Source organism: Eptesicus fuscus, chromosome 8 (assembly GCF_027574615.1).
Source record: "Eptesicus fuscus isolate TK198812 chromosome 8, DD_ASM_mEF_20220401, whole genome shotgun sequence".
Taxonomy (NCBI): Eukaryota; Metazoa; Chordata; class Mammalia; order Chiroptera; family Vespertilionidae; genus Eptesicus; species Eptesicus fuscus.
Window position 1 is genome coordinate 10865061 of NC_072480.1, and position 13712 is coordinate 10878772.

General features: G+C 41.1%; 1 pseudogene; it reads right to left on the reverse strand.

Annotated features, from left to right (window-relative positions):
- Positions 1 to 419: 419 nt before the first annotated feature.
- Positions 420 to 1408, reverse strand: LOC103295606 (pre-mRNA-splicing factor SPF27-like; annotated as a pseudogene).
- Between the last annotated feature and the right edge of the window lie 12304 nt (positions 1409 to 13712).

Below are 13712 nucleotides of genomic sequence, written 5' to 3' on the forward strand. Positions count from 1 at the left end.
TCTTCCCTTCTTCTTTCAAGGACACCTATCAGAATCTATTTAGGGCTCACCCTCTAAATGGATGCCTACTTTGCTCTGCACCTAATGGGCGGGGTATTAAAACATGTCCAAGTTTAAAAAACACAAATACCAGTATATCCACAAATTCTTCAACAGTATTTCTATCTGAGGTGGAATCTAATTCTTTTCCCCTTGAGTATGGGCTGGCTGCACTGATTTGCTTATAATGTAAGGCAGGAGGAGTAACATTGAGTGACTCCTAAGGCCAAGTCATAGAAGGTAATATAGCTTCTGCTAGACTCTGACATATGCCTTTGGAGCCCAATTGTGTGAATCCTCCCAGCCCAGGTGTCAGATATGACTGAAGAATCCATCAAAAGGACACTAGTCCCAGCCACCATTGAATTAATTTTGTCTTTTCAGAAGTCTTGCCAAATGTTTTCTTGGTTGGCCTCTCCATGTTGGCACTTCATTTGAGAGACTTCGTCTTCTAATTGCACAATAGTCCTTTCAATCTCATAATTCTTACTGACCAGGGATGCCTAGTTTGACTTCATTTCTCTTAATTTAGATCCAGCTGTGAATTAAATGATTTTTTCTCTTTTTTTGCTGTCAGTTTAAATATTTAACATGTTTCCTTAACTTCTGGAGCTCTTTCTGTGTGTTCAATCACATGAGTTAGATTTTCATGATATACTTTCCAGGCATTGCATCCATTCTGTGACATTAGTCTCAGATTCTCAGAACTGCTTGATGCTCTAACTGGACCATAGAATTGTTTATACATTCTTGTCATGCAGTGATTTCATTTTTCTGACCCAAGGAAGAAGCTGGAGGTTAATATTGTTTCATGTTGAGCAATTCAATTGGTTGTCCAGTCTTTTAAATTCATTTATTATTTTCTTTCTCCCTCCCTTCCTTCCTTCCTTCCTTCCTTCCTTCCTTCCTTCCTTCTCCCTCCCTCCCTCCCTTCCCTCCCTTCCTCCTTTCCCTTCCTCCCTTCCTTTCTTTTTTTCATTCTTTCTTCCTTGCTCTTTCTTTCCTTTTAAAATTGATTTAAAGAAAAAGAGAATGGGAGAGAAAGAGAAACACTCATTTGTTGTTCCACTTATTTAGTATGCATTTATTGGTTGATTCTTGTATATGCCCTGACCAGGGAAGAAACTCTAAACCTTGGTGCATCAGGATGACACTCTAACCAACTGAATTACCTGTCCAGGGCCTCATTATGTCATTTTCAAAAGCAGAATAATCTGGGGCTGTTAGGTAGCTCAAGTAGTTCTTAGTAGGTCAGTGTCTGTGAGTTGCCTCAATCACCAGCACCACAGCTACTTCTTGTACACCAGGTAGTTCATAACCTTGGCCCATCCACCACAACCTCTCCAGCCGCCAAACCTGTGCCTGCCATTCTTAAATTTGCCTGAGTTTTTGTGACAGGATTATGATTTTAGGGGAAAAGAATTAAGTTTACATGTTCTTGGAATTACATGATCTGGATGTTTCTCTCAAGCGAATGTGTTTTTAGTATTGACGATTGGTTCTCCCCTCTGTCTCATAGATAGTTTTTTCATTTCTTCATTGCATTCATTTGACATCTTTATTGTCCAATTAAATTCTCTTTGCCTTTTATTATTCTTCTCTAGAATTTAATGGGAGTCCTTTTTTCCTCACACAATTACCATATGGATATTATCATTATTTTACCATTCTGATAAGTAAAGAATATATATCAAACATTTGTGTTTATTTAGTAATGACATTTATTTTTTTAAATGGTTTTCATCTATATTTCTTCTTTGGTGAATTGCTTGTTCTTAATTTTTCCTAATTTTCCTTTGTCGTGCCTCGGTTTTTATAGAAGACATATCTTAGAGGGCAAAGGGATAAGTCTGGGAAAAAAACTTAAGACTTATGTAAGAGGCATTAAAAGCCTAACGGAGCATTTAAACCCAATATATTAAACAATAAGACTTTACATCAATTATCTGCATCTAGGAAGGACCAATTGATTTTGAACCTTTTAAAACTATAAAATACTAGAGGCCCAGTGCACAAAATCATGTGTGAGTAGGGTCCCTAGGCCTAGCCTGGCCTCTGTTGCATGGCCTCTGCCAACCTGCGATGCTACATGAAGCTCCTCGCCCTGGACGCTGTGCGATGCTCACGGCGCTGCCCCACGACTGATCCGTGAGGCTCCCCCTGCCCCGCCACTGCTGCGTGAAATTTCCCCCGCGACTGCTCTGCGAAAAACTCCTCCCGGACATCTGCTGCTCAACAGTCCCAAGTCCTGCCCCACTGCCACCCCTCCCCCCCCCCATGGCAAGTGGCTCAGGGGCCTGGGGGGAGCGACCGAGAGATGCTCCATGCACCTCCTGGTGAATGGTTTTTTGGTCGTTATGGCCTTTTATAATATAGATAATATGTCTTTTATAATATAGATAATATGGCCTTTTATAATATAGATAATATGTCTGTAGAAAGTGGCATGAAGGTATAAGAAAAGATAAGATTAACAAAAAATTACAAAGCAGCTCTAAGCCAAAAAACAGAATATTCTGGCATTCTAGAAATGTCCCCTCAGCACTTTCTTGAAGAGAGGTTTTTCTCTCACCTCTGTAGGCAACCACTATTCTAACAACATTGTTTAGTTCTGCCTGGTGCTATTTCTTAAACCTCATGTAACACCATCACTTAAGGTCATTCTTCTTTTGCTCAATGTATGTTTGTGAGATTAGTCTATGTTGTTAGGTGTCTCTTGCAGTTTGTTCATGTTCATTGCTATTGACATTTCTTTGTGTGAGTATACTACAATTTATTCATGTATTCAGAATTTTATGGACTTTCAGGTAGTTTTCATTACAAATAATGTTACTATTAATATTCCTTTTCATATATTATAGATACTCTCTTTGAATGTACTTTAGTAGAGGAATTTTTCTATCATGTTTTTGTAAAGAAGTCCAGAATCTTTTTCAAAGTAGTTATACTAGTTTATACCTGACTAGCATAATGTAATATTATGTTCTCCACCACTTGGGTATTAGTGAGGTTTTGTTGTGGTTTTAATTTGCATTTTTGGATTATTAATGATATTGAGCACCTTTTCCTATGCTTATTGACAATTAGATATTCTCTTATGTGAGTTGCCTGCCTTTTTTTTTTTTTTTTTTTTGCCCCGTTTCTACTAGGTTACATAGAGGTGATTGAACAAATAAGTGACTAATTTAGGGATAATGGAAGCCAAGTTTCTTATTGCTTAAGAAGGAAATTACAATCCCAGAAAGGAAGAAAACGAATCCTGAGGTGTTGATTGGAAATAGAAGGATTGATGTGAACTCATGGTTTTCAGAATGTGTGGATGGATATGTAGGCACCAAAAGTATGAGATGAGCCTGGAATATGTTATTATGACAGAATGCAAGCAAATAATCAGTGAAATTGTTTAAAAAGGACACAGAAGCCACTCTGGATGGCCTCCTACTGGCAAAATCTGGGACAATTTGAGCATAAAAATAAATAATAATAGTAATGAATTATGACTCATTGAATAAAATGGGAAACTATAAGTCCTAAACAACTAAGTTTAAAGTTTGATGAGAAATGGGATATTTAAATAGTTTCAAATTACTTCCCATGAAACACATTAAATAGAAATGAAAAAGGTGCAACTTTACAGCAAAGAATCCTGGCAGAACCACCTTAATCAAATGACCAGGGTGAATGTCATCAGAATTAGACAAAATAAAACTCTGCACTGCCTGGTAAGATGCAAAGAGAACCCAGGATCCATTACAGTGACATCCCTACCAAAATCGCATACCGAATCTCATTATGAGGACACAGCTCAGAAGTGAAATTGAGGGACAGTCTATAAAATGGCTGATCTATAATCTTCAAAAGTGTCAGCCATAAAAGTTAGGAAAGGTTGAGCAACTGTCCAAGACTGAGAATAAAAAAAACAAACAAAAAAACACACACGCTGAAACCGGTTTGGCTCAGTGGATAGAGCCTCGGCCTTCAGACTCAAGGGTTCCAGGTTCGATTCCGGTCAAGGGCATGTACCTTGGTTGAGGGCACATCCCCAGTAGCGGGTGTGCAGGAGGCAGCTGATCGATGTGTTTCTAACTCTCTATCCCTCTCTCTTCCTCTCTGTACAAAATCAATAAAATATATATTTTTTAAAAAACGTGATAAGTAAAAGCATCTGTGATTCTTGTCTTTAGTGAAACTTGGACGAGAGCTGAGAACTTTTTTTTTCTCAAGACCTTCAAATAATTTACTGTGACCCAACCTGTGTCGGATAGGCCAGGAAAGGGCTGGAGGAGAGTAAACAGATGAGGTGCTGGTAGCATCTGGGAGAGACTGAAAATCATCTGTGGGAGAATCTGCGGCACTCGGATCCCCTGTGTCTGGCGGGGGTGGGGGGTGGGGGGGTGGGGGCGGGCTTCAGGGGGACTTCCTTTCTTCCTTTGCTCCGCCCTCCTCGGTCCGCACCTCTTCCCTTCAACTGCCCCTCCTCCCCCCGCCCTCCCCACCCTCCCACCCGCTTTGCGCCTGCGCAACGCGGGGCACCAAGGTTCTGCAGGGACTTCAGGGTGGATTTAGCAATGCTTGGACAGCAGACACCGGCAGCTCACGCAGCCTGGGCTGCCCCCGTCCGGCAGGCTCAGCAGGCGCACCTTCTACTGCCCTACACACGCCCGCTTGTAGGAGACATCCTCTATGCCTGCGCCAGGGGCCGCCGGGTCACAGCGGTCCTGAGGGTCCTGGAGTGTGGGACAGCTGCAGCCAGAGCCAGAGCCAGAGCCAGAGCAGCTGCCCTGGTGCCTCCTGACCAGCTGACCTTTCCATGAAAGGAATGCGCTAGGATGGAGGGAATGCAGTAGCCGCGGTAGCCCCGGCCAGATCACACTGTTCCCTGTAAGCCCCGTGGGCGACTCTGCGGAATTCATTCCCCCCTTCCTTGTCTCACAGCTTGTGCTGGTGGCTGTCCTCAAAGGGCTTGGGGTTGTTGAGCCAGTCAGTTTACACAGCCAGTAATTTTTTCAATGCTATTTCCCTGATTTTGATGTTTTTATTGTGGTTATATTTGTGGAAAATATACACTGAAGCATTTGGTGTGATGGGTGTGGAGTTGGGATTTTATTTTACTTTTATTCCAAGCTAATCAGTTAGCCTGTTGCTATTTCAAGGACGCTGGCAGAAGAGACCTGGGCCAGAGACAAAGTATTTTGTTACTCCTGGCATAGGGAACAGCGTGAACATCACTATGTCTATTCCCCATTTCCATTGGAGGCAACAGAGAGTCCAGATGGCACCTGCATATGCAGTGGGTTGTAATACAGGGAGAAACATTGAACTTGGGGAGCGTGCTGTTTTACAGGAAACAGTAAGCAAGCCTGATCTTCGTCCAGAACGTTACCTCATATGTCAACGTTGCTCACTGCAAACAGAACCCTGGTACATTCCCAAAGGAAAAGAACGTGTGTCCAGTAAAAACATGTACAGGGATTTTTGCAGCAGTATTCGTATTATTCCTACTACCTCAATATTGGAAACAACAATACTCCCATCAATAGTAGAGTATAAATTATATTCATAAACTGAGTATTTGTAGCAATAAAAGAGAATGAACTATTGTTATAAAACAACATGGATGAATCTTATAAACATAGGTTAAACTACCGAGCACAAATATATAAAAAATGTCTATAGTGCATTGTTTCATTTATATAAAGTTGAAAAGTAATGGTACTAATCTGTGGAGATAGACGAGGTAAGAGAGACAGGATCCTGAGGGTACTGACTAGAAGGGGTCTGAGGGGGGCTTCTGAGATGACAGTATTTTTTTTCATCAGTGTGGCAATAATATGGTTATGTGCATTCTGTGATACTTCATTGAGCTGAATATATGATCTATGCAGTTTTCTGTTTTACTTCAACAAAAGGTTTAAATGTGAAAAAATGCATATGTTTATTGTATAAGTGAAACAATACAAAGAGGTGTAAAGGAAATGCTAAGAGCTTTCACATCCCCTGGATTATCCATTTTTAATAGGCCAGTATGCATCCTTTTATATATTCTCCTAGTTAAACAAGCAAATATAATTTATATAAAAATATCTTTGGTGTCTCTTTGTTTCATTGTTTGTTTTCCATTATATAACAAATTTTATAGACTTAAAACTAATATATTTTTTTAAAATATATTTTATTGATTTTCCACAGAGAGGAAGGGAGAGGGATAGAGAGCTAGAAACATCGATGAGAGAGAAACATCGACCAGCTGCCTCCTGCACACCCCCCACCGGGGATGTGCCCGCAACCAATGTACATGCCCTTGACCGGAATCGAACCTGGGACCTTTCAGTCCACAGACCGACGCTCTATCCACTGAGCCAAACCGGTTTCAGCTAAAACTAATATTTTTATTTGACAATTTGTCATGGACTTTTCTATAGTTGGAATGTCTATATCTAATTTTTCTACCCTCACATGAAAAAATTTACATAAATAAGAACATATACTGTCATTTTTAATGAAGACTTTATTTTTCTGTGTTCTCCCATATGATCTCTCTGACTTTTTTCTCCCTACTTATATTATTATTTATAAATGTATAGTTTGTCTATACAATCATTTATGTATAAAAATGAAAATTTACATTGAAATGTATAAAACATATTTGTATTAATATTCTCATGCTTGCCCTGGTCGGTGTGGTTCAGTTGGTTGGAGTGTCCTCCCCACACATGGATAGGGAATGGGTTCAATCCTCAGTCAGGGCATATACCCAGATTTCGGGTTTGATGCTTCTCTCTCTTTTTCTCTCTCTCGCTCCCTCTCCCTTCCTCTCTCTCTGAAAGCATGTCCTAGGGTGAGGATTAAAACAATTTTGTGAATATTCTCATACTTACTAATTTTTTTTTACTATTTATACTCTCTTAATCCCAAAATACACTTAATGTAGCACTTTCATACATTTAATAATCAAAACTCAATATAGTACACATTCAAAATATTATACAAATATACATAGCTATTTTAAATACAGCATGCTAAAGGTGGAAAAGTGTGAGTAGTTTTAGTTCTCATCCCAATTTAAATATTATTTAAGGCATTTTGGGAAAAAGTACTTTCTTTGAATTAAACATAAGACTTTACCAGGTATATTGTTAGCACCTTCTAGAAGCAAATGGAAATGTTAGGCTCAATAATATGCATTACTTTTTCTGTCTACTATTTGCATTTTATTCCTTTTTCTCTGGTGGGGAAAAATCTCATTATTAAATCATTAATGTTGTTGCTTATAAGGAGTTATGGCCAGTTAACTAGGTGTTCTTTCATTACACTTAATTTTAAATGATCTCTTACCTTTTGGAGGATATCATAACTTCAACAAATAATTAACTTTGCTTTATACTTTTTTTAAAAAATATATTTTATTGATTTTTTACAGAGAGGAAGGGAGAGGGATAGAGAGTTAGAAACATCGATGAGAGAGAAACATTGATCAGCTGCCTCCTGCAAACCCCCAACTGGGGATGTGCCTGCAACCAAGGTACATGCCCTTGACCGGAATCAAACCTGGGACCTTTCAATCTGCAGGCCGGCGCTCTATCCACTGAGCCAAACCTGTTTCGGTGCTTTATACTTTTAAAGAAAATTACCCTGGCCCTAGATGATTCCAGTCAAGGGCACATACCTTGGTTGCAGGCTCCTCCCCGGCCCGGGCCCTGGTTAGAGCTCGTGCAGGAGGCAACCAATTAATGTGTTTCTCTCACATCAGTGTTTCTCTTTGTCTTTCCCTCTCTCTTCCACTCTCCCTAAAAATCAATGGAAAAATATCCTTGGGTGAGGATTAACAAAAAATAAATGAAAATAAAGTTAAAAAAAGAAGAAGAAAATTACCCTATAGATTAACATGTATTTCTTCAGAAATCATGGCTAATTAACATGGAATTAAAATAAACTCAATGGTATTTTATGGCTTTTTTGTTGTTTATTTTCACCGGAAGATATTTTTTTCCATTGATTTTCAGAGAGAGTGGGAGGGAGGGAAGGAGGGGGAGAGGGAAAGGGGCTATCATTGATGGAGAGAAAGACACATCAATTGGTTGCCTCCCACATGCACCCTGAAAGGGGCCAAGGATAGAACCTGCAACCCAAGTATGTGCCCTTGACTGAAAATCAAACCCACAACCCTTCAGTGTGCCGGCCAAAGTTCTAACGAACGAGGCACACCAGCCAGAGCTATAGCTTTTTTTTTTTTCTTGTAAAGAAAAAAGTAATATTAGCATCATTAGAGTTTACAAAAAGTTTATATTCCTTTACTAGAGGCCTGGTGCATGAAATTCATGCACTGGTTGAGGGGGGTGTTCCTCAGCCCGGCCTGTGCCCTCTTACAGTCTGGGACCCCTCACTGCTTACCACCGCCTGCCTGCTCGCTGCTCCTTACCACTTGGTTCACTGCTCCTTAGCGCTGCCATGGAGGCGGGTGAGGCTCTTGCCACTCCTGCTGCGCTTGCCAGCTGTGAGCCCAACTTCTGACTGAGTGGCACTTGCCCGTGGGAGCGCACTGACCACCAGGGGGCAGCTCCTGCGTTGAGCATCTGCCCCCTGATCATCAGTGCGCATCATATAGCGACTGGTCATTCTGGTCATTCCGCCCTATGGTCGCTTAGGCTTTTATTATATAGAAGAAGTTAAGCAGGAATAATGAACATTAATTCAATGACCTTAAAAAATTCTTGATTGAAAAATTCATCATCATAAATTTGTGTTGGGCATGGCAAAATAGGTAGAGATATACTTAATAAGTAATTTTTATTTGATGCCGACTTTCTATCAGAGGCAGGTCATTTACTAGTCAGAAATAATAACAGTACCTATCCTTTACTTAAAAAAATAGGAAATAGATTTTAGAGACAGGACTCTGAGGAGCCATCCTGCAGTTATGCAAGAGAAAGAGCATTTTTCCTTGTACACTGCAAGCATGTCAAACTCGTGGCCCACAGGCTGCATGCAGCTGACAATGAATATTTTTGTGGCCCAGCCAATATAACGGTATGTAAAAAATGTTTTAATAAAAATTTTGTAACTTAATTTTTACAATATCCTGTTATACATAATTATTAACAATGAACTACAATGTTCATTAATGACTGATTACTATAATCGTGTTGCATTCATTTCCCTTATGTGCCTTATGCGCAGGCGCACCATTTCTCTCCACCAATACTAGCAGCGAATATTTTAGCAGCCAATTGCCACGTCATTAGTCTTGGACTGACTTGTTTGGTGTGCGCAACAGAAAAGATTTCACTTTTGGAGAACAAGAAAAATAGGTTTATTTGCATTACGCTTATTATTTGTGCAGTTATTCAGTGTCTGGTAAGTTAATGTTCAAGAAAAAATATTAATTTTTATTAAAATGTTCTATTATTTTATGTTAACAATTACTTTTTTTTCAGCCCTTTGTATTCAGCATGTCTCTATCAAAATAAACCCACGTTTCTATGAAAATGGAAGCTTTTGTGTTTTTGCAGCCCACATAAACTTAAACCTTGTTTATTTGGCCTGTGTTAGCCTTTGAGTTTGACATGCTTGTTGTAAACACCACTCGTCTGATACGTTTTTAAGTCTGAGATTGGGTCTGGATTGAGGATCCTGCCAGGGTGACAGGATCTGGATATTTTTGTTTGCAGAATTTCTGTTCATTAGGCTTTGGGAATCATCTCATCTTTTCTTTCCTTTTTTTGTTTTGTTTGTTAATCCTCACCTGAGGATTTTTTTTATTTTTTTTTTAGAAAGAGTGTGAAAGGGAGGAGGTGGGAGAGAGAGAGAGAGAGAGAGAGAGAGAGAGAGAGAGAGAGAGAGAGAGAGAAACATGGGTGTGAGAGAGACACATTGATTGGTTGCCTCCCACAGGAGCTGGGGTTGGAACCTACAACTGAGGTATGTGCCCTCAACCAAAATTGAACCCTAGACCCTTCAGTCCCCAGGTTGACGCTCTAACCATTGAGTAACTGGCTAGGGCTGGAATCATCTCATATTAATTTAAGAGTCCTCTTCTGTCTTCTCTCCTCTGAGATTACTACAGCACACTGTTTTCACTCTTTTAGACATAAGGAATAGGGCTGACCTCAATAATTCACAGTCCATATTTTATCAGGCCTCTCACACCAAGATGGTGCTTCACAAAGGTGGCTGTCCACCTATTGTCACTCCTCCCCAAGCTTTCCTCTCAGTTCTTCTCCCCATGGTACAAAGTGCCAGCTAGGTTTGAAGGCTCTGTTCCTTGGTCTCATGATTAAATTTCTTGTTCAGAATGAATCACTTCATCTTTGACATCAGGCATCTCTTTGAACAGACTGGCCTAACACTGAAAACCAAATAACATCAGGGGTCAACTATTCATTATGAGGAATGTAATCAATCATAATCATATGCCAATTGCTGGAGAGCAATTCAATTTTTGCTAACCAGTTACTGTTGACAGCTTTGCTATCAAATCTCCTATGATAGAGTCTTACCTGACTTAGGTCTTGCTATTTCTGTGTACTTACTGCTTTAAGCTGACTCCGAAAATTGCATTGCATTAATATTTAAAGTTAAAATCGACAATTGCCCTAACACATTGACAGAATGCTGCTGCTGAATGCCATGGAATTTCTCATTAATATTCACTTGTAGTTTGTAGAGAAATGGTTTAACAATTGAACAACACACATATAATTCAAATATTGATTAACTGATCCATAAATCTGTGATCATAAAAGAATTGCTTTTAACTGTCTGTGTTTGATTTTATGGTCTTAGCATTTTCAAAATTCATCATATTTCAGTAATAACATCTAATGTGCTTTTTCTAGTATGGTTATTAGAATATATTTTTCAATTTTCCGATCAGCATAAATTTGCTTTAGGTTGCCAGGAATGACAACCTAATTTTCCAGTGAGATCTTTACATAAAGGCTTAATAACCCTGATATACATATTATCATCATTAACCATGATTTACTGAATATATTTTAAGAACCTAAACTGAACAAAGAATCTGATTTTCCTTACCCCAAATTAGTATCATACTTAGTTTGAATTATTTTTCTTGATTGTGGCAATTAATTTCCTCTATGTTTAAACTATAAACACATATGTCATGTTGTAGCATTAGATGAACATGTGCCCACCAAAGAGTAAATAAACAATCACCATCCTAACTTGATGTCTTTGTAAATTAAAAAAAACCAACACCTTAATTTTTGTAAAAAAAAGTTTATTTGTTCATCAAGAAATATTTATTGAATGCATAAGGTATTATACTAATTTCTGCTGTGGGATATATAGATGAATAACACTGTTCTTTACGGTATCTACACTAATAAAAGAGAAACATGCAAATTAACCATCACTCCGCTATGCCCACCAGCCAATCAGGAGGGAATATGCAAATTAGAAGGAGAAAGATGGTGGCCGCCCAGCGGCGGGGCAGGACGCCTGCTATGAGAGGAAGGGCGGGGTTGAAGGGATCTATAGGAGCGGCACTCTGGCCGCAAAGACTAAGACTGCAGACTCTGGAGTCTGCAGCGAAGACGAAGATGGCAGACTCCAGCCGGAGTCTGCAGCAAAGATGAAGATGGCAGTCTTCAGAGAAGACCAAGACATGGCAGACTCCAGGGGAGTCTGCAGCGAAGACGAAGGCGGCAGACTCTAGCCGGAGCCTGCAGCAAAGACGAAGAAGACAGACTCTGGCCGGATGTGAGGCAAAGGTGGCAGACTCAGGCAGGAGCGAAGGCCTGGGTCCCAGGTGCCGGAGGAAAACCGGTGCTGGAAGCCAAGGGAAGGAAGGCCTATTGCAAGAATCTCTTCATGCAATGGGCCTCTAGTCTTATAAGCAAGGACATTGATGAGGAATGTATGCAAAAACCACATACAAATTCCACTTCTTATTTATTTTTCCACAAACTCTCTAGGTTTGTGAGAACGAGAGAGAGAGAGAGAGAGAGAGAGAGAGAGAGAGAGAGCACAAAATTATTGCAGAAATGAAGTTTCTCTTTGGGACCTGTCATATTTGGATATACTTTAACTGAAAAACACATGTGATAAAGCCAGAACAGGAGAACACAAAATTTTAGTGTTCAGGAGGACAGTTAGAACATAGATTACTGGGCCTCATCCTCAAAGTTTCTGATGCAGTGGGTCTAGGGTGGGGCCTGAGAATTTGCTTTTCTGACAAGTTTCCAGGTAATGCTGATATTCCTGGTTCAGGAACCACACTTAGAAAAAAACACTGGATTTTTAGTAAAAATTACATAAAGCCATTTCCTTTCTTTAAAAAAAATGTATTTGCCTTTATTGATTTCATAGAGAGGAAGGTAGAGGGAGAGAGAGATAGAAACATCCTATCTAATGAAAGAGTAATATGCAAATTGACCATCACTCCAACACACAAGATGGCTGTCACAAGATGGCCAGCAGGGGAGGGCAGTTGGGAGGGACCAGGCCTGCAAGGGAGGGCAGTTGGAGGCGATCAAGCCTGCAGGGGAGGGCAGTTAGGGGTGACCAGGCCAGCAGAGGAGGGAAGTTGGGGGCGACCAGGCATATAGGGAAGAGCAGTTGGGGGGGACCAGGCCTGCAGGGGAGGGCAGTTAGGGGTGACCAGGCCTGCAGGGGAGGGCACTTAGGAGCAATCAGGCTGACAGGGGAGCAGTTAGGTATTAATCAGGCTGGCAGGGGAGTGGTTGGGGGTGATCAGGCTGGCAGGCAGAAGCGGTTAGGGGCAATCAGGAAGGCAGGCAGGTGAGCAGTTGGGAGTCAGCAGTCCTGGATTGTGAGAGGGATGTCCGACTGCCCATTTAGACCCGATCCTACCAGAATTGGGCCTAAATGGGCAGTCGGACATCCCTTGAGGGGTCCCAGATTGGAGAGGGTGCAGGCTGGGTTGAGGGACCCCCCCCCCCCCCCCGTGCATGAATTTCATGCATCGGGCCTCTAGGATTTTTAGTAAAAATTACATAAAGGCATTTCCTTTCTTTAAAAAACATGTATTTGCCTTTATTGATTTCATAGAGGAAGGTAGAGGGAGAGAGAGATAGAAACATCCTATATAATAAAAGGTTAATATGCAAATCGACTGAACGGCAGAATGACTGGTCACTATGATGCACACTGACCACCAGGGGGCAGATGCTCAACGCAGGAGCTGCCCTCTGGTGGTCAGTGCTCTCCCACAGGGGGAGCGCCGCTCAGCCAGAAGCTGGGCTCACAACTGGTGAGTGCAGCGGTGGTGGTGGGAGCCTCTCCTGCCTCCGTGGCAGTGCTAAAGATGTCCGACTGCTGGCTTAGACCTGCTCCCCAGGGCCTAAGCTGGCAGTCGAACATCCCCCGAGGGCTCCCAGACTGTGAGAGGGTGCAGACCGGGCTTAGGGACCCCCGAGTGCATGAATTTTGTGCGCCAGGCCTCTAGTCAATAATAAAAGAGAACCATTGAATGGCCACTTCTTACAAGCCTCATTCTGGGGATTGAGCCCCAATCTAGGCATGCATCCCAACTGGGAATTGAACCATGACTTACTGGTTCATAGGTCTATGTTCAACCACTGAGCAACATCAGCCAGGCCATTTCTTCCTTTTTAAAGCATTTCTTTCCTTTTTTTCCCCCCTCTCTTTTTTCCCTCGCTGTCTCTCCTACAAAATTAATATCCAGAAAT